The sequence below is a fragment of the Cydia strobilella genome, chromosome 2 (assembly GCF_947568885.1).
Source record: "Cydia strobilella chromosome 2, ilCydStro3.1, whole genome shotgun sequence".
In the NCBI taxonomy this organism is placed as follows: domain Eukaryota; kingdom Metazoa; phylum Arthropoda; class Insecta; order Lepidoptera; family Tortricidae; genus Cydia; species Cydia strobilella.
Genome location: NC_086042.1, coordinates 14,290,602 through 14,311,125, shown reverse-complemented (window position 1 = coordinate 14,311,125; position 20,524 = coordinate 14,290,602). Strand labels below are relative to the sequence as shown.

At 37.7% G+C, this 20,524-nt stretch overlaps 1 protein-coding gene across 1 annotated transcript in view; it reads right to left on the bottom strand.

Annotated features, from left to right (window-relative positions):
- Window positions 1–20,524, bottom strand: part of LOC134752256 (cadherin-99C) — a 152,188-nt gene that overhangs the window by 85,539 nt on the left and 46,125 nt on the right. The window contains exon 2 of the mRNA XM_063687888.1: window positions 12,955–12,997. The gene's annotated coding sequence lies outside the window, so the exon portion shown is untranslated. The remainder of the gene's footprint in view (window positions 1–12,954; window positions 12,998–20,524) is intronic.

Here is a 20,524-nt window from a genome sequence, read left to right as displayed (position 1 = left end):
ACACGGTGCGTCGGTATTCACAGAGGGGTTGCCCTCTACTGATTTAGATATTGATCTAAATAGAAAATTTTGCTCATAGAATAATCCTAACTTAGTTTACAAAAGGGCCCACATCAAGATTGAATTGATTCATTAGATATTTGATTAACCTATAGATATAGCCCCGAGATATGCAAAACGGGACACGGTATCTTTGAGCGGATAAGTCAGTTATTTACATTTACACGTCCACATAGCGTGTGTTGGTCGGAGGCACAGTCCCGCACAGTTTGTGAGCAGTTTGTTACTTAGTACGTGGTTCTGAAATCGAAGATGCCCTACTCGCCACCGAGTCTCACACGTTAACCTATACGTAAGAAAATCCTCAATCATACTAATTGCTTAACTTAAGAGACTTTTTCAATCAAACTGATTTATGCGACCAAAAACCATGCTAAAAACGAAGGGGTTAGTGATAAAAAAGTGATTAAAATAGTATTCTCTTTGATATTTTCGCAACCAAGTAACGGACTACGAAAGAGCAAAGTAGATTACCTACTTGTCTATTAGACAAGTCGAAACAAATAAAAAGAAATTTAATATTACAACTGCAGTAAACCATTACTGTTCATTGGGACTAAATAGAAATTTACGGGTTTGAGACGATTACAAAAAGGTGACATTTTTTAAGAAACACGAGTCTCTAATATTTCAAAAGATTCTTAGATAATCACCAAGACATTTTTGACAGCTCTTAATCAAGTTGGTTTTTTGTCGACAGCCAGTTACGATTACGTTTTAACACAGACACGAATTTCGTTATTGGTGTCATGTAGACAGCAAAAACAAAGTAATTATTATATGAATTATTAGTGTTAAATTTAGGGACAGCATTCTATGTAGTTACTTATATACCAAATAAAGCATAAATCGTATAAGAAAATAAAAAAATACGAAAAAACGTAAATTATCTACAAAAGCAAAAGATACTTAGGAAGGAACTTAGTGCATGATTCGTATTCATACATATATGTATATGTACGTACGTCATTTAAAAGTAAACAACACAACACGTTACGTGTATGACGTAATAATTTAAACACATTAATTAAGAACTTAAATCAAGATTAATTTATCACGAGTAAATTGGAAGTCAAACCAAGCAAAATAATTAAGATTGGAGACATGAAAACGTGACACAGCAGGTGAAGGCGCGTAAGATTTTGAAAATAGAGGATACTGGACTAATACTTTGACGTTTCATCGTTAGATATAAGCTCTCACTTAACGCCAGTCACGTCCCGGATAGTGTGACGATGGGTCTTGCTCAAAACATCGTAATTTCGAGCAATACCGTAATACTAGGGCGCCAGATCGGTAGCGAGACGTGAGCGATAATTTAACGAGAACGGTACTCGAATATCAAGATCGTTTATGTATCGCTTATCGCGGATCGCCGCGGTTGGAATTTAAGGTCGTAGGTATCTTCGGCGACTGAGCCTCAATCTATGCAACGCATCAAAGGGCCTGATAGAGATATTTGCTTGGCAAATAACAATGCTCTGTACCATTAGCAAAGAACTCATCTTAACGATCCTATTTGTTGTTTGTATTTGTAAGAATGTTTATACAAATTACAGAATTACAGTATACTTTGTAATAAAATGGGTTGTAAATTGTAAACTATCAAGTTTGTGCATGAAAGTTAATTAGGTATCGTTCACTGAATTTGCCGAACCTAAACCCTGTTCATGAGGGTTTTACTTTAGCGACCACTTTCAAATTAGCGACGTACGTAATTAGCGATGTATAAAAGGTACGGTTGATACATCGTAGCAGTAAACGAAATTAAATTGCACCTAAATATGATCACGGTTCAATAACACGACACTCAGAAAACAGTTACAGCGAAACTTAAATGCAACGAAAAAAGTTAATTACCATGAAGGCAAACAAACCGAGAGCATTGAACGTGGTATAAAAATGAGAATACAGGAGGCAGTTGACTCTTGTCAAGAACACGGACCAAATTCGGGGCCACCAAGGTGATGCAGTTAAAACTGAAGAATATTTTGACCCGTTCGCTTTCTCCTAGTGCGAATAGTTAGAAGTGTAAGCCTACCCATATATAGAAAATCGCATTAATCATTTTAGTAAGTAGTCAGTTCCGGTATCAAGCAAAACTAGTTTGCCGACAATTCAGCAACCTGGCGTCGGTATCATATTTGCATATGTAAAGAATACATTTTTTTTTTTACTTTAAATTCTGTACTTATAAGGTACCTTAATGGTACAGGAAAGAGCACTTATATAAAACTACTTGTTGCCTGCGACTTCGTTCGCGTGGATTTTTTTGTGGGTGATGGTAATGCTACTTAAACATTGTGCTGCAAAAATAGCAGTCGGTTTAATAATTTTATCTACGCACATATCCTTAGTGCTCTAAAATGCGTTCAGAAACGGTAGGAAATGACCAGCATTATTACAACCAATTATACTATGAGAACTTGGTATTCTGTGGTAGTAGGTAATAGTACAACATTTCGATGCTAGTGCGGAAAGTATGTCATTACTTCACGAGTACCGAGATATCTTGCCACGAGGCAAGACTCGGGACGAGTGAAGAATGACATTTACGCACGAACGACGTTTTTTAATACAGTTGCGAAAAAATAAGAAAAGCAACAAGTAAGGAATGGAATTCGAAACTTTTATATTATTAATTTTGTGACATCATCGACATTGACATTATGAAGAGGTGTTTTTCTAGCTTTTATTTTCACTTCAATGAGAGTTTTTTTTTTCAAATGCATGTTCTATAAGACAGAAATAATTGTAAATATTAAAACATTGTACTATTATTACCTAAATATCGTTATTTACGATTATTTGTGTATCGTATATTTATAAAAACTATATCGAATGTTGCCTTTGGAAACTTAAAACATTTTTGCAGTAAGAAAATACGCCTCTTCTTTGACAGGCGTTCCGTTCCATTCAGACAACTTATTAAGAACGGTTTTTCAACATTAAAAAATAAACGTGTTATAATACTTATAATGATGAAGAGGTAAGTAATAAAATATGAAATATGCATATTTTTCATATTCTTACATTAACAGTAGGTTTTTATGTTGATTACGACGTTTAAAGGAAACTAATATTAATACTCTTCAATAAGTAGTCATGAATTGAAACAAGTAAAAATTTAAAAAAATTGGAAAGTAAAAAGCACTAGTTCGCAAAAACCAACTTTCCGCACGCTAAACAGCCACGAAAAGTAGCACTTTTTGAGCAACTGTATTAAAAAAACTTTGCAAAGTTATGAGTTTAAATTCGACAGCTGTCGAAACTCAAGTGGGTCTCTATTCTATAGGTAGTATTTATAGATATTGATACAGTTATCGATACGAAACGTCGATTCAGTATGTTTTTTAATATAAACCGCATGACATTTGATCCCAAGTGACATGACAAGAGGGACTTCATTCGTTTGTCTATAATTTCAAAAAACCATTCGTCTTGACGGAGGATCAAATAGCCGCCATTACTGTTATTGGTTTGTTGGTTTTTGCTGTTACAAAAATAGAATTGTGAAAAGTTGTTTGTAATTTACATTTTAGTTGAAAATATGAGTAGTTTGTTTCTGTATTTGTTCAAATTTATTTTTTAATTGCATTATTTTAATATCTATAGTCTATAGATATTTTACAGGTAGCACTAGTAGCAATGCAGGTCATTTCCCTACGGCTTCTGAACCCATCTTAAAGTACTTACGATATGTGTTTAGATAAAGAAGTGTATGCAACTGTACATAATTAGGCCTTAAAACGCTCGTTTCATAAAACCACACTTGTTTTAACCACATTATGTATTAGTTGCTAAACTTATATGACAACACAACATTTAGTATGTCTTTCTACGAAGATTAAAATACGAATCACTTAAAAAAAGAATCGTACCCGATGCAAACTTTTAACCCCTTAGAAGCACTTTTCTAGTTTTCTAATACTGTCAGGCTAATTCGATTCATTTAGTTATCGTGCATTTCGCTCGTAAGTACATGTATTGGCCCGAGCGAGACGCACGTTAACTAAAAGTTATCATTTAGATATCTAGCCTGTGTGTCTACGAAGTTTCAAGTCTTACTCAAATCGTTTCTGTTACAAACTGTGTGGGCTTGAATGGCTCACCAAACTATTTAACGCGGTCCTAAACTCAAATAAGATCCCAGATCAATGGCGACAAAGTTCAATCGTTCCATTTTTTAAGAACAAGGGCGACGTCAGCGTCTGTGGGAATTATAGGGGTATAAAACTAACTTCTCACACCCTCAAAATATGGGAAAAGATATTACACAACCGCTTCTTAAATCACGTTGTCATCTCTGAAAACCAGTACGGTTTCACACAATCCAAATCCACTATCGATGCTATACAAGCGGTACGAATCGTCATGGAAAAGCATCGGTCCAGCCGGGAAGACTTGCACCTCGTCTTCATAGACCTTGAGAAGGCGTTTGACCGCGTACCACGAAATCTGGTATGGCAAGCAATGAGAGCGCAAGGTATACAAGAAACATATGTTGCTTTAGTCCAGGACATGTACCATAGGTGTAGCGCGAACGTGAGAAGTCTAGCCGGAGTGAGCAAGACGTTTGAAGTAAATGTTGGCGTACATCAAGGTTCAGCGTTAAGCCCATTACTGTTCAACTTAGTAATGGACTATCTCACCAAGGATATCCAAACTCCCTTGCCATGGTGTATTTTATATGCGGACGACATCGTACTCATTGACAAAAGTGCACAACAACTGCAAACGACCCTAGAACAATGGAGGCAGGCCCTGGAAAGAAATGGACTTCGCATCAGCAGAAGTAAGACCGAGCATTTAGAATGCAAGTTCAGTAGTGATACCACCACCTCCAACAGGATCTATATCGAAGGAGATCAACTTCCAAAGGTATCTCAATTCAAATATCTCGGAACGATGCTGACGGCCGATGGTGCCATTGAATCCGACGTCACTCACAGAGTCAACGCTGGCTGGCAAAGATGGAGAGCCCTCTCTGGTGTTCTTTGCGATACAAGAATGCCAATCAAAGTCAAGGGCAAAGTTTACAAAACAGCCGTGAGACCGGCAATGATGTACGGTGCTGAATGCTGGGCAATCAAAAAGGCGCACGAACAAAAATTACATGTGGCAGAGATGAAGATGCTGAGGTGGGCGGCTGGAGTAACAAGACTCGATAAAGTGAAAAATGAATACATCAGAGGTAGTTACAAAGTTGCGCCCATCACAGATAAAGTCACGGAAAGTAGGCTTCGCTGGTATGGCCACGTGATGAGACGCCCCGAAGACCACGTAGTTCGGCAAGCCTTGGCATTGCCGAACAGGGAAGCAAACAGAAAAGGAAGACCTAAAGCCACGTGGTGGTCTACTGTGACCCGCGACTTGGAACGAGCCCAACTTACCCCAAGGACAACTCAGGACAGACGGTCCTGGCGCATGAGAACGAGGAGAGCCGACCCCAAATAATGGGAACAGGGCAAAGAGAAAGAAGAAGAAGAAATCGTTTCTGTTACAAATTTTCAACCTCCTTTTGTACACCTTTAGCGGATGATTTTTCAAAAACGGTAAAAATTCTTTTCACCACACCAACACAAGGAAAATACTAACTGTAAAATATCAAACAAACCACACCCCCAAGCCACGCCCCTTTGTGCCCCAAACCGCGCCCCCTTTTGCCACGCCCCTTTTAGCCCAGGAATTGATTTTTGAACAACTTCATTATTTTTCGACTGCATTACAATGATCTTACAGCATAATAATATAAAAGTTTCGAATTTCTTACTTGGTTTTTTTCTCATTTTTTCGCAACTGTATTAAAAAACGTCTTTCGATACACGTGCGGAAATGTCATTCTTAAAGTTTCAAGTCCTTCACAAAAAAATATTCGTTCCCGATACACACTTTCATCCCCGTTATTCACGCCCCAGGGGTTGATTTTTTCGAAATCGCTACGTATTTTTTATACACGTCATAAATGTAACCTGATGTGCAAATTTGAACTGTCTAGCTTGTTTGTAATTTTGGCTCTGCATTGATGAGTCAGAATATACACATTTTTAAAATATATCTACAATATAAACTTTAACTGGTTTGGTACATTATGATGATTAATTGGATCCTCGTTAACTGGATTTAAATGTTTATATTATTTTACTTACATAATTATCATGTTAACTGAATCTTAGTTATTTTACGAACCCAATTGGGCTTTAATCCGCCAATTTTATTGTAGCTGAAAAGAAACCGATCTTATAAGAAATCTTATTAAAGACATGTTTCATATTAACCATTACGTCATTCTAATTTTGAGTAGCAAATTAAAAGTATGCGCAGTACGCCATTGCATTATTCTTCCAAATACAATTTAGATTGATATCCGCGAAGAAAGTTGTGTAACGCGACTCCATTGAGGGCTATTACGTCGGATTTTCACGTCAATTACACGAGCCGTGCAATTATTGATGTGTATCGATAAATCATTGTAACATTAGGCGATGATTTTAATTTGAAATTGCAGTACCCGCGGCACACGTCGTCACAGCTTTTGGTAGCCTTTGTTTAAGAGGAAAGTGGAGGACCCGCGTGAAATAGCCTTTTCATACAAATGTAGCCCTCATTCTCTCCTCTGGATATTAACATAATTAAAAAAACATTTGGCACAATTAGTTGTATATCAACCAATTAAAACTTCGAAAAATATCAAACGTGAGGGACGTTTGATTTTTTTATATTTTTTAATTATTATAAGAGTTAGGAACATTTAAAAATCTGTATGAAAACTGTTTTTCGCTCCTATTTTTACAATTATTTTTACAATAATCAAATCAAAAAAAAACTCAAACTTAGCTATACATCAAATTATGTAAAAATATTTTTAATAATATTAATATCCAGAGAGGAAAATGGGGACTACGTTTGTATGGAGAAACGGCCGTCCCCTTTCCTCTTAAAAAACGTTTCGTTTTAATTTCGCAACTTTGGAAGAACACGTAACAAATCAACTTGACTATTTGTCCTGATCGTTTCCTGTTGTGACTGAAGGTAATGGCCATTTCGGGTGTTCAATGTCAGTCCATCGCATACCTTACAGATTACGATTGAGTAAAATTATATTATTTGTGTACATGATAAATCAATCAAGTGTGTCTTCTTTTCCGATATTGTGTTTTATAGTGTACGGTTCTATGTCCTGGTGCTTTCCACAGATAGTTTCGTGGTCACATCTGAGCCATCTGGCATATGCATATCTGGGACAATATTTAATTAGATGGTCAATGGTATTAATTAGATGAAAACGTTTTAAAAAAGATTTGTTGTAACCATGGCCTGGTGTTAACTGAAATGTGATATCGGTGTGCTTACGGAGAAGTTTGATGTCATCTAATGTAGGAAGCCATTGTTTTACATGTATCCCTGTTGTGCTATCTGTATATGATTTATTATGTGTGGCGTGTGTGTTGGATCTCATTTGTGATTTATAATACGACAAGGGAAAATAGTCAAAATCAGGTGGTTTCCGCAGTGTGGCCGCATGCTTGGCCGCGAGATCTGCCCTCTCATTGGCATCCAGGCCGACGTGGGCCTTGATCCAGCAGAAGTTGATCAACATTTCTCATATAATTGACACCCAAAAAACCTTTAATAAGACATAATAAAATCGCTTACCAGACTTACACCATGAAACCGCCAATCCCGGCGAACATTTGGAAACTAGGGACAAGGTCACCCGTATTTGCTGCGGGGACCTACTCCAACTAATCAGTAATATGCACCTACAAGACACATCAAATATTGCTTCTATCCGACAAAAAGCCACCGGCCGCCCGTATTTCTAGCGAGGACCGATTGACTCACAAAAATGATACAAAAAAAAAAAGATTGAGTAAAATTTAGGTATTTATGGTACACTGGATATGAATACCGGTGCCAAACTTGTTTCCAAAAACTGTAATTACAGTTACCTACACCAAGCATCGATAATAATTAGTTGAAAGTTACGTCCCAATTTTTAACTACGGGAGTCATAAGGTCGAACGATACCGTAAATCGATTAATAAATTCAACACTAAACTAACAACATATTTTTTTAAATCTTACAGAATATCAAACACGCCAATTACTTTAATAACCGGAACGATACAACGACAAATAAGGAATCTTTGGATCAGGTATTTAAAACACGAACGCATGATACTTTTAAAGCAGGACCAAAAGCAGATAAATGTGAATAAGCGAACCGTTAGTTGGCAGAGCATAGGATTGCCTCCCTAGAGATCCCGCATATTAAAAGACAAGTACCACCTATCGACACGTGCGTATACCTACATATGTACAAAAAAGTATCAAGATAAATTAAATTGTAGAAATAAACATGAACCTTTGTAATACAACATAATTAAGGATTACTCCCTTATTCAAAAACGCGCTATAAGCCTTGCTAGTTAACTTATGTTTTATACAGCTGTATTAAGTTTTATTTGACGTACATAAGCGCATTGTAAATATGCCTTTACCATAATTAGTCTGAAATAAAAGATTTATTTATTCATCCCTTTTTAGGGTTCCGTACCCAAAGGGTAAAAACGGGACCCTATTACTAAGACTCCGCTGCCTGTCTGTCTCTCTGTCTGTCCGTCTGTCACCAGGCTGTATCTCATGAACCGTGATAGCTAGACAGTTGAAATTTTCACAGATGATGTATTTCTGTTGCCGCTATAACAACAAATACTAAAAACAGAATAAAATAAATATTTTAGTGGGACTCCCATTCAATAAAAGTTATTTTTTTTGCTGTTTTTTGCGTATTGGTACGGAACCCTTCGTGCGCGAGTACGACTCGCACACGGTTTTTGTAATTCCAAATGACAGTTTAAAGTAAACGATTATTAGCTATTTGACGCTTGTAGCGCGTTTATGAATAAGGGGTAAGGTTGCTACGAGGTACGAAGTGCAAGATGAGCTCGTGTGTATATAGTTCATCAATCTAGTGGAAGGCAGTCTGCGGTAAGATCGGTACGGAGGCAGGATATAGAGCAATCCGCGTAGAATTGATGATATAGTACGCGGCAACTGACACAGACAAAAGGACGGTAGTAGTAACAAATACATGCTGCTTGTTACATCAGAATGTGCATGGACGGACGGACGCGGGGCCTAAGAACTAAACCGTTACTGTTTGTGATGTTTGTCACATTCTACGAGAGAGGATATCCACACACACTACACACAACACTACGCATACACACAGTATGGGGTTCTTCAAATAAGGAGTGCACAGGTTTATAAGGGGTCGGCAACGCGCTTGTAACAGTGAAGTAGCAGGCTACGGTGATCGCTTGTCATCAGGTGGGCCGTTTGTATGTTTGCCACCAACGTGGTATAAAATAAAATTGTGAAGTAATAATAGGTGTGTACTTAAACACTGGTTTGATGCCAAATACATCAAAGCTGGTTCTTTCTTTCATGTAGCCGTTACAAAATTCCACCTCTCTCCATAACATTTTAAATATTAATTTGAATATAATATATATCTGCTTGAAATTCAATGATGAACGGAAAAAAACTAGTCTAATTTAAAACGAAAACTAGGTAAATATGAAATAAATAGAATAATGGTTTTAAAATAATTGCATGGTTTCCCGTTGCATTATTTATTTCAATTGGCAGCAATCAGCTTTCCTATCTGATGCCGCGTTATCACTTCGCAACGAGGGCAGACAACCGTTACCCCGAGAGCCTGCAGATGTAAACACACGAATTGTCTGAGCGAATTAAAATATATCTATTCATTGTGAAAATTTTCTCTTCAAGTAATAGCATTAATAAAACTAAAGACAACCAATATTTCAATCACTGATTCGGGTACCGACCGCACGAATATGGACGATGTCACTGTCAACTACCTCGTTAAAATGCGTTGCTGACGCGATTTAATCCGTCACTCGATTGACGATTATCGGAAATTGACAGTGATATCACCCAGTTCCCCCCGCTGCATAATTGCACCAGCAATTCTAAAGCAATAACGCAGCTGCAGTCGCAATCTGAATGACACCTTTGTAGTAGTTAACTTAAGTTCCTTCAATTTAAACCTTTCGACGTGACAAAGCATGTTTTTATGGAGCATTGAAATTAAATGTTTGTATTTACAATATATCTGTCATGCTTCAAAATAGCTTGGAATTTATCATCAGTGATAGAATTTGTCATATAAAAACATATCGTTGTAAATGAGTAAATGAGTGTGAAACAAGAAAATTCAAAAATAAATCATATTTTAAGTCCCATAACCAAAAAACCTGGTTAAACTTCTAGAGCGTTTAACACGACGTCTACTTATTTTTAACCGACTTCAAGATTTCAAAAGGAGGAGGTTCTCAATTCGGTTGTGTGTTTTTTTTATGTTTGTTACTCCATAACTCCGTCATTTCTGGACCGATTTTGAAAATTCTTATTTTGATTGTAAGTATATACATACAGATTGGTCCCGTTTTTGTCAAAATGCAGTTCTAATGATGGGATCCATGAGGAATCGAGGGAACTCCTCAACTGTTAAAGGCATACATATAGTGATTTTAGTATTTTCATCAACAAACCGAGCATTTATTTATTCACGTTTGGCGATTTGTTCTTTTCGTTATGGACCCAGACCCAAACATGGACCCGGATTCGGACCCGGACCCGGGTCTGGACATGGACCCCAACTCGGACCCGGACCCGGACCGAACTCGGACCCGGACTTGAACCCGGAGCCGGACCCAGACCGAACTCTGACCCAAACTTGGTCCCGGACAGCCGGACACGGACCCGGACTCGGATCCGGACCCAGACCCGGACCCGGAAATGCTACTAGAAAAGTGGGTTAGGTGGGTGGGTGGGTTTTAACTGCGATTCTCATAGAACAGAACTGCTATCAGAAAAGTAGGTTAGGTTAGGTTAGAACTGTGACCCTTACAGAAACGAAATGCTATCAGAAAAGTGGGTTAGGTTAGGTTAGAGCTGCGACCCTTACAGAAACGTAATGCTAATAGAAAAGTGGGTGGTTTTACCTCCTTTTCTACATAATTAGGCAGAAGATGCTGTCTTTCATTTCATTGTCTGGAATCTAAGAGTGCACCATCAACAATAAGTAAAATTTCAGCGGCATCCCCCATTGAAGTCGGTTTTTTTTTCTTAAAAATTATTTTAGTTTTACATGTAGGTAAGTAGGTACGCTACCACATTTACTTACTTGCGCAGCAGTCGGCCAATCAAGCCGTTGCGCAATGTTAACTTACAGCTTATATTAAGCAAATGGTTTAAGGTTTTTATGTCTCATAGTCGAACTGTGATCTTTGACGTGTTTTGGCCCGTGATGGACTGCACGCATGCGAAATATAATAGGTAGATATTGTAATCGGTAACTTAAGACATGTTTTGCTTCGCATTGTAGTTAAAACGTTAGGACATCGAAGTAATGACATGCAGTAATGATTTATAAGTGAAGGATATAATAGTCCGATGTCATGAGAATTATATAATTAATGTCATTAACGGGTCTAACGAGATTAAATTTCACATTAATTATGTGTAAAAAACACAAGTGTTATATTGAGAATTATATGTATATAGTAGGAGATACGTTATTATGGTCGACCTTCACCGATACGTCTGACGGATGAAACTTTTATTTTATAAAAGAAAATATGTTCCTGAACATAAATAAATAGGGTTGCCTAAAGAAATATAGTCAAGGCAATTTTTAATTAATTTATAAAAATCTTTTTCGTCAAATTTCACTTTGTTTTATAAGTGTTTGTAGTGACCATCTTAGAACTTAATTTAATGTAGGTAAATAAAAGCCAGATAAATAAAGCTGACATCAAACTAGTAGGACTAAAGTCAGTTAGAAAACATTAGCATTTAATCAAAACGCCAGCACAGATCTTACTGTCATGTCTGCATACATTTGTATACCCTTATACGTAAACAAACTTAACGTACCAATGACTGGTAGTTTACAGTTACATTCAGATCAGCGGTATTTGAGAATTCCGCAACTGCACATTGACGCCACTTTGTATTAGAAATTCCGCCGACGTAACTATATGCTGCCGTAACCAATTGATCTACAATATCCAGTCCACTCTGTAGACTTTGAAACAAAACGTATCGTTAACAAAGCCTACGGGCACAATTTGTAACACCTACTGTAACTGGGAAGAAACAGCGACTTTATAACTCGAATTAGCTACTTGTTTGTGTGCATTTTCAATTGAATTTTATACTAACTGTATTCCTGCCGGCAATCAGGTTGGTGTAAATCATTCTGTTGTTAGTGCAAATAAATCACACAGCCACCAACATCCACTAAACTCTTAGATTTCTTAGTTTAGGATGACGACATTAATTTTGGCAATATTTCATTTGTGCAAATATTGAATTATTAATTATTGATATTAACGATCAGACTGTGTGTTGTTCAGTAAACGAATGCATATTATGTACTGCATACAAGCTGGAAACTCGGATTCACGACGTATTTATACCACTTGTAAGTATTTGACATTCCAATCTATCGATCTAAACTTACGATCGGCGTACGTCAACATTCACGACTGCGTTAGACCATAAAGCAATCTGGGACTCGTTGAATAACTTTTGCAGATCCTTATGTGGTAGCTGGGCTTATTTTAAATCATCGTCACTGCACTGTCAAGCCGCGACAAAATAATTTAATGACTTTATTCTGTCGCAGACGAAGCGTAGGTAGTCCAATTCCTTAAGCTTTCGATTCGGTGCCGCACCCGCGCTTTTGAAACTGGGCATTCATCCACTAAGGTAGTGGATTAGATGTCAGTGGGTCTACCCATTATATTATTATGACAAAGAGTTCAGTTACAAAATACGTTTTGACACACTCACCCAAATAGTGCGCCGCATCATAATCGTACCACCATCTTGAAATCTGTAAACAAATCAATTGTAAAAATTAAAATATGTAAAACAATATAGAATTAAATTAAAAAATGTTCATTTAATTAAATTTTCGGACTACATTTATAGTCCACACTAACACACTGTCCGTTTCATTTATACGTAATACTTTAGAAAATGTGATTATCCTTAACAACAACAATAAAAAGGATCAGGGGACAAATTGAAATGTTTTGATATATTCATAGCGCATGTTATAAGTATAGCAATTTCTGCCATCAATGCCAATAATCGGAACAACTGTTACTCTAATATAAACAGGCAAATAATCGATGAAAATTAAGCAAGGTTTCATAATACAGACATGACGTGAGCAAGCTTCGTGCTTCCTTTATTTTGCTAAGTAAACACTGCAAAGATAATAATAGCGAAATAATGACAATTCCGTGCTGTGTGTAAAATATACAATTAGGCATTCGTGGGAATGGGAACCAGTAGGTATTTCTAATCATTATATCTTAAGGGAGACTAACAGCGGTGAGGTCGTATAACTACACGTATTAGGTGGGCCTACGTAACGGTAGAGCAAAAAACGCAAAATGATTGATCACAATTATAACGACAGAAATAGGTACCTTAACCGGAAACAGAGGTAAGGGACTAAATTATCGCCAGTCAAAGATTAGAACTACTACCCGAAAACAAAACGAAAGCCTTATACGTCGATGATTATAGCTGTCACAAGTCATCAAACATTTCGACAGCCGATCATAAAGTTTTTTACAGAAATGTCATTATTCTTTAAACAACTGTGCATGAGTCGACTTCGCCTTCTCACTTGCATTAGTGGCAGAGGTCGGGGGGTCAGCCGTTACAAAATAAAACCTAGTTGTTAATTACAAAAAAACCGGCCAAGTGCGAGTCGGACTCGCGCACGAAGGGTTCCGTACCATTACGGAAAAGAAACAGCAAAAAAATCATGTTTGTTGTATGGGAGCCCCATTTAAATATTTATATTATTCTGTTTTTAGTATTTGTTGTTATAGCGGCAACAGAAATACATCATCTGTAAAAAAAATTAACTGTCTAGCTATCACGGTTTATGAGATACAGCCTGGTGACAGACAGACAGACGGACGACGGACGACGGACGACGGACGACGGACGACGGACAGACGGACGGAGAGACGGACAGCGGAGTCTTAGTAATAGGGTCCCGTTTTTATCCTTTGGGTACGGAACCCTAAAACTAACATCGATTCAGTGTTCGACTTTGGAATCTATGTCCTTGGTAAGGTTTTTTCATGCAATGCAAGTTTAAAGAAAACTTATACTTAACTTAACTTAGGTTAACTTAAAGAGATCCCTCAAAGGGATATGTTCGCCTTTGTACATCTTATTATTTGTACCATGTAATTTTTAATATGTATTTTTTGTACAATAAAGAGTTTACTACTACTACTACTACTTATGTTTATTTCAAGCAACAAACCAAAAGAATCTTATTAGAAGGTAATTACTAAGATACTTCCTTGACTAACAACAGAAAAACAAAGAAATTAAACCATGGATAGCTAACACAAGAAGCGATAATCTAATCGATCGTAACAAAACAATTTCACAAAGGTTTTAATTTTCATACAATGACCCAGGTAAGCAGGCTCGCATTATTAAACTTTTTATTATATTGCTCTGTACGATTGTGGACAGCAAACCGCAGTTTTCAGAGCGTCTCGTTCTCACAGGGCTCTTTATCGCTACTTGTTGTAACACTTGAATGAGAAATAACCCGTATTACGTTTACTTAAACTTCCTTTTCTAATGACCATTCTTAATGATGAAATGCAGGGATGCTGCTGAATTAAATATAAACTATAACAAAAGGCCATAAAGTTAATTATTGAATGATGCTAATATAGTAAATAAGATGCTTTGTTTAGATACCAGCGCTATTGCTTGGCTTGGTCAGGTTTCCTCGGCGCAATAGATCTTACATTTCACATAATTAGTGAAATACTGAGACAAAGTTAAGATTCGTATTAAATGTCGCTATAGAATATGGTAATATCAAATTTCTATGATTCTAAGAAAATGTGCCAGTGTAAAATCACTCAATCGTCTCAGCGAGTATTAATAACCAATTTTAGAAGGAGTAGTAACCATAACTATACAAAACTCTTACATTATGGCTTCAAATCACCACAAATTATTGGTTCCAACGGTTCAACGCATAATTAAACCCAAAAACGATAGTCGACCGATTAGAGGGGAAATGGCCAATCTACCAACACTGATATAGAAATAGCTCGAGTCAGTGACCGCTGATCACAATGTGATGACAGTGTAATATGACGAAGATAAAATGTTTACAGTAGGTACTGGCCAATTATTTATATTTGTATATTACCTTTTCCGAAACTTTCTGAAACGTTTTCACGCCGAGGTATGTATAATGTTTTTCTCAAACATGCAACAAAATAAATAAATAAGAACCACGAAATAAATGTTTTATTTCTAGGGAAAGTTAAAGTAAACTAGACAAAATATCATTAACACGTTATCTTAATCACACTTACAATTTACACGTTTATTTTTATTACACGTATATATGTTTTCACCTCAGCAGCTCGAACAAGCCTTCTTTCGTCACTCCCTGGAGTGGACTTTCCAGGGAGTGAAAGTAGCTTTTTAATTTAGTGAAGGCCATGAACTGCCACTTCATACTTTCTGTGTGCCAACAGGAGCTCAGCGAAAAATCTCAATATTTAGCTTTAGTACATATTTCAAAATGCGGAACTATTATTATTATTACCAGGGGTTCGCAAACCGCTAGTAATAATAGTTAGTTTTTAGAAATCATTATTTATTTCGTCTACGACGTCATATATGCAACGTCTACCTTGATGTCTACAACAAAGTGATTAGTACTTACAATAGGATAAGGTATAATATCTATGTCTGTAATTAGTTTATGTAGGTTCAGATACCATAGTTAAAAAAATACAGCAAATTTAAGTTTTTCGTACAAAACTTGTTTTGTTCTATTTCGTTTGTTTTATAAACTGGAGCTATATAAACTAATTTCAGACCTAGATATAGCTCGTGTCATTGTATGTGCAAAGTTTCATTACAATCCAAAACGTGCGTAGTTTTAAAATGAGAGCGGAACTGTTTGTATGGGAAGGTGTAATTCGGCCGAGTTTGCCGGGGACTCTTAAGTTCTCGTGCAGACTTTAAGTAAGTAGGTTCCCAATTCGGTTATGGAAGAATGCTTTTTACCTTAATTTATTTAAACCAATTTACACAATCGTGTGAGGCAGCAGAAATCAATAGTTAAAAATCATTAGGTACGGTATCAATAAAACATCAAGTGTGCTGTTCCGTTATCCGCACAAAAACTTGTAGTGGGTCAATAGCACAAGACAAGACGCGAGACGTGTCTCCGCTTATTGGGACAAAGCTTAACTCTTCTTTTTAGGGTTCCGTGAAAATACCCTTCTAAGTGTAGAGTTCGCATTTCTATTCGTTCGCTGAATTTTTCGTGGGTGCCGTTCCTGTCTCCAACGAATGTAAGTTTATGGCTTGAGACTTAGGTCGCGCAGTCCGAGAAACTTCTATATTGGGTATACGGTTTTTTCAAAAGCTTATTACAGGTTAAAGTTATGAAACCGTAATTTATTAGGCCCAATAAAAAACTTTACAAAAACACGATAAGAAAATATTATTATATGCGTCTCGATGAGGACATAATATCAACAACGATGTGTACAAATCAAATATCTGGAGTGACATGAAATTTGCAATAATATTATTCATATTAGGCTTAAATAAGCAATAAAGACATAAAGTCGCTTAGACGGTAATAAATATTGAATTTGTTCCCGACAAATCCGTCACAGTGTTTTGTTCCCGCTCACGCTTTCTGTGAAATGAAACCGGGCCAGGTTATACCGGTCCTTAGGGCTCCGCGCAACTGTAGTTGGCTGGTGTAAGTATGAAACTGTCTCTACTTGCAACTTGGAAACATATTTAGGGATATATCAGCGTATGCGAAATGCTTGAGTGGGCGAAGCGAATCTTGGTTAGTGTGAGTCTTTTCAAAGGTATAAATCGCTATTGTCTGAAAAAAATATTGCTTGCTGGTATTGCGGATGATTTATTCTGTCTTGTAGTGTGTCGGGGTGCCAAAACTGTCGGTAGTCACGAATTTTTGAAAATTTATTGGATAAGACGCTGATTTGTTCTTCTCAGTTTAATGGATGATATCTTGGCACTTATAATTATGCTACAAAATAAAATCATTCCAACGAAACCTACAACAAGAGAGATAGACAGTGATGCATCTTAGGGGTTCACTCACGGTACGATTAATCGCTTCGATCTATCTGACGAGAATCGTGACGATCGGTCGTTTCAAAAATGCCAGTCAACACACGGACGAATTGGTCGTTACTATCGATGCGCGATCGAGGGATGCAGCGCTCATACACGGAGCAATCGGTCGTTACGATCGATGAGCGATCATCGAGGAATGCAATGCGTGCGGCGCCTGCGCAAGAATGAGACAAAAATCAAATCGTTGATCGCAAAGAGCCATACAATGTCGATGCACCGTTACGATATTTATGATTGCACAGGTTTTTGTTGCGATTTCCGATATCGTCTTCGATTAAGTAAATCGTTAACGATATTAACATACACTATCAATCCGTCGTTTTGATCGGTCTGTAACGACGGATTGTTAAGATGAATCGTACCATGAGTGAACCCCCATAGAAATAAATCATCTGCCATACAGAATGAAACATTGCTTAGTTCTTAGAAGAATACAGAATGAAACATTGCTAAGTTATTAGAAGAAATACTGAAATCAATATGGGAAACGAAAATGAGATGCTATGCGAGTGTAAGTTACTTGTACCAACTGAATACAGTGATACTGTTATGCGCCGACGCCGCCGGTTGGGTGGGCTCACGACGTCATCCGAACGAGTCACGGAGATTGACGACTACCTGCCGGACATGCTGCCTGTGGATTTCCGTCAAGAGGGATGTTGGAGCGTCTAATGCACTAAAGCAAAACCTAGAGAACACTGTCGCCCTCTTTTTATAAAACACCAAATTATGACTGTAATATCGCTTTATATTTTTTATCGCTTTACTTAATTTGCACACATATTCATAAAAATAAATTTAAATACAGGTACAAAAGTGAAAACAAGATGCATGCATTAAGGAGTAACAATAGTATTGAGTTACCAAAATGTAATAATTACGTACACTTTAAGAGAAGCCCAGAATATAATGGAATAAAAATATACAATGCTTTAAATAACGACATCACAGAATGCAGTAATTTAGATAAATTGCGTGCAGTTCTTACGTCAATATTACAGAATTTCTCGTTTGCAAACAATATTTCTCAGTCGTTTGAAATGAACGAGACAGCTAAACGCTCCGTTTATGGTTTTACTGTCCTCTTTCCATCCATATTCTATGTTTTAATCGCAGTGGTCTAAACGAATATAAACAGCTTTTTCTGTAAGTAACGTTTAATTTCACGAATTTCAAACGCAGATTTATGCAGGCATAAATCCAGTCTGCAAATAAACCAGTTATTACAGTAGACCCTGGGTAAAAGGAATATCAACGATTTAAAAAAAATCAAATTCCAAACACAAGGAGTGTGTTGCTCTATGTGACTTAAACCTTCATTAAAAGGATAGTGGACGACCGCTTCTCCGTACAAATATTAGAAAGTACAAAAAAAACAATTATAGTGCTTTTGAAAATTCAGCCCCTAAAAGGGTTAAAAAGGGGATGAAAGTGTGTTTCGGGAAATAAGTCCACGCGGACGAAGTCGTGGGCAACAGCTAGTTTAAAAATAATTTTATTTTGAAAATTTTCGTGGAAAGCAAATGTATTTTATGTATACCTATATAGGTATACGGGTAATATGGGTAGACCAACTAAGCGCACTGCTCCGATTAGACAGCGAGGTTAGGGACCTAATTAACGAAAATATCATCGATGTATACAATTTTTATATTTTTGTTGATTTTTCATAAATCGCTCTACCGATATTTAGATAAAATTTAAAAGGGACCACTTGAACACCCTTTGAAATAAAAAAGGATCTTCCAAAACGGTTCTGGCGTGTTCGAGTAATCGGGGAACATACATATGTAAAAGAACCGGACAAGTGCGAGTCGGACTCGCCCACCGAGGGTTCCGTACTTTTTAGTAATGTTGTTGTTGTGTGTTATTGTTATAGCGGCAACAGAAATACATCTGTGAAAATTCTCTAGCTATCACGGTTCATGAGATACAGCCTGGTGACAGACAGACAGACAGACGGACGGACAGAGGAGTTTTTACCCTTTGGGTACGGAACCCAAAAAGACTCCGACGAATTGAGAACCTCCTCCTTTTTCGAAGTTGGTTAAAAAGTACACTTAATCTTTACGTATACCTACCTAAAAAAACCGGCCAAGTGCGAGTCGGACTCGCGCACTAAGGGTTCTGTACCATAACGCAAAAAAAAACGGGGAAAAAATCACGTTTGTTGTATGGGAGCCCCACTAAAATGTTTATTTTATTCTGTTTTTAGTAGTTGTGCCGTTCCCGGTAACATTCCCTATTTTGTATGGGGAAATTTCTCGCTCGGTAACATTCCCTAAACAAAATGGGGAATGTTACCGGGAATGGCACAACTCTACTTTTTAACCGACTTCAAGATTTCAAAAGGAGGAGGTTCTCAATCCGGTTGTATGTTTTTTTTTATGTTCGTTACTCCATAACTCCGTCATTTCTGGACCGATTTTGAAAATTCTTTTTTTGATTGTAAGTATATACATACAGATTGGTCCCGTTTTTGTCAAAACGCAGTTCTGATGATTGGATCCATGAGGAATCGAGGGAACTCCTCAAATGTTCAAGGCATACATATAGTGATTTTAGTATTTTCATCAACAAATCCAGCATTTACATTTAAAATAATGACATTTGATGAAGTGGAACTGCATTGATATTGATCAGAATGAAACTCTTCAATGACACATAGTTCACGTTTGGCGATTGTTCTCTTCGTTATGGCCCAGACCCAAACTCGAACCCGGACTAGGACCCGGACCCGGGTCTGGACATGGACCCCAACTCGGACCCGGACCCGGACCGAACTCGGACCCGGACTTGAACCCGGACCCCGACTCGGACCCGGACCCAGACCGAACTCGGGCCCAAACTTGGACCCGTACAGCCGGCAGCGGCGTTGGTGGGGCTGCAGAGGAAGAGGAGTGTCGGTGTTACGATCTGCCGTTCTCCCTGTCCTCTGCAGCCGAGTTGTGGTTTTGCGGCAGAACCATAGACCTGATTTGTTGCCGGGCGCCGGGGAAATTTCTTTCCGAGGAGGAAGGCGCGTCGTACCATCTGGCGCGCCTAGCGTGAAGGGCCTTCGGGCATTCGCGAAGGAGCCGCTCGTGGGCGGCTGCCGCCGGTGGGGTCGCAGATGAGTACGTAAGCGTTCCCGTAACCCCACCAATAGGGCGGCGAGGCGGCA